This window comes from Pleurodeles waltl, unplaced genomic scaffold, assembly GCF_031143425.1.
Source record: "Pleurodeles waltl isolate 20211129_DDA unplaced genomic scaffold, aPleWal1.hap1.20221129 scaffold_39, whole genome shotgun sequence".
Lineage (NCBI taxonomy): Eukaryota > Metazoa > Chordata > Amphibia > Caudata > Salamandridae > Pleurodeles > Pleurodeles waltl.
In genome coordinates, this window is record NW_027150097.1 from 9,242,621 (window position 1) to 9,244,943 (window position 2,323).

Genomic DNA, 2,323 nt, shown 5'->3' on the forward strand with positions numbered 1-2,323 from the left:
GTTAAGCCTGAACTAGTTACTATTCATAGTATCACGCCAATCACTTGGTCAGACCATCATTTGATAACTTTCCGACATACAACTCCTCAAATCAACACACCCCACAACTACTTACATACATACACCTATCGACCATGGAGCAAACTCAATTTGGATAACTTAGAAACACAACTAACAGCCAACACAGATCTAGATACAATTAATTCTGTGCCAAAACTTTATGAGTGGCTACAGGAAGCTTTTGATATCCTAATACCACTCAGAAAAACTAAACACAACAAAAGAAAACCAACACCTTGGAGAAACACAGAACTTAAAAAGATAAAGCAACAAATCAGAAAGTTGCAGCAGACCTGGCTCAAAACAAACAACGGTCAAGACAAACTGCAGCTACACAAACTTAACAGGATATACAAATCATCAATCAAAAAAGCTAAAAAAAGGTACTACTCAGACAGAATTCAAAATGCTCAATCTACAACCAAAGAATTTTATAATATTCTCAATGAATTTCGAAAACCTACATGCATGGAAGGAAGTAATTCCACTACTCAAGATTTCACAAACAAATTGGCAACTCACTACACAACCAAGGCAGACACATTGGACTCCTATTTTAAACAGAAGAAAACCATCAGCACCAACCCCTTTCCTAAAATACCCTCTAATAATAAACCAACCCAACCTCTACAGTCCTTTAAACAAATATCCCAGGATGAATTTATGGATTTGGTCAAAGCAAGCAGACCTTCTGGTTGCCCTTCTGACCCTTGCCCACCACAAATCTTCAAGAACATTCTTCTATCTACTTCTGCTGACACACCTGTAAGGAGAATCATCAACAACTCTTTAACTTCAGGAACTTTTCCTGTAGACCTGAAAAAGGCATACATACGACCTTTATTAAAGAAAACAAACCTATACCCGCAAGACCCCAACAAATACAGACCAATTACAAATGGACCTTCCTGGGCAAATTGATAGAAAGAGCAGCTTTCGCCCAGATGTCACAATTCATTGAAGACAATTCTATACTTTCAGACTTCCAAACTGGATTCCGCCCAGGATGATGCACTGAATCGGCACTCATAGCAATCTGGGATGATCTTAAAAACACAGTCGACCGAAATGGAGTTGCTGCACTACTTCTCCTGGACCTCTCGGCTGCCTTTGATACGGTTGACCATGACACCCTAATTCAAAGACTCCACAAAGCTGGCATACAAGGGATTGCTCTCGACTGGATTACTTCCTATCTTCAAAAAAGATCGAATATCATCCACTCGCCCCCCTTCTCGTCCGAACCCTACCTCACAAAAGCAGGGGTCCCCCAAGGGTCAATCATCTCACCTTTGCTTTTCAACATCCACATGATATCTTTACCAGAACTGATCAATGATTTCCATCTCACATGCTACAACTATGCAGATGACACACAAATATTACTTAAATTAGAATGCCCCAAAAACATTGAAAACTCAGAAATCTTCAGTTGCCTCAGAGACGTTGATCAGTGGATGACCTGGAGCCATCTCAAACTAAATACCTCCAAAACAGAAATACTCATATGTGGTTACTGGAAAAGTTATGACCCTCTGTGCGTCTGGCCTGACGATCTCGGACCACCTCCTCAATTATCCAAGGAAGTTAAAAACCTAGGACTCACCATGGATTCCAAGTTAACTATGAATGCCCACGTGGACAAATTAGCACGAACAAGCTTCATCACCTTGAAGACTTTACGACGCATCTTCCCCCACCTCAGATTTCCACACCAGGTGCAAGCTACTATCTCGCTTGTACTATCCAAACTGGATTATGCCAATGGCCTCTACCATGGATCATCGCTATCTGTTATGAAAAAACTACAACATATCCAGAATTCCGCAGCCAGGCTACTATTACATGTAAAGCCGCAAGCCCACATCTCCCCTGCCTTGAGAGCACTACACTGGTTACCCGTTGCCAGAAGATGCCTTTTCAAGCTGCTTTGTATCACCCACAAAGCTATCCATGGAACCGGACCACTTTTTATCAGAAACAAAATAACCAAATACATCCAACAAAGAAACCTCAGCTCAAGATTGGCACCCCGCCTTAGAACACCACCATACAAGAAAAAGACTATAGGTGGTACATCCTTCTCTGTTCAAGCAGCCAAACTATGGAATTCATTACCCCCAACTATAAGAGCCACAGATAACTTTCTTGTCTTCAGAAAACTACTCAAGAGTTGGCTCTTTCCTTCATAACCACCATATTCAAACAACTATGAATTGCATATGCCTATGTTGATAAATATTTTTTTCAGATTATGTGTATA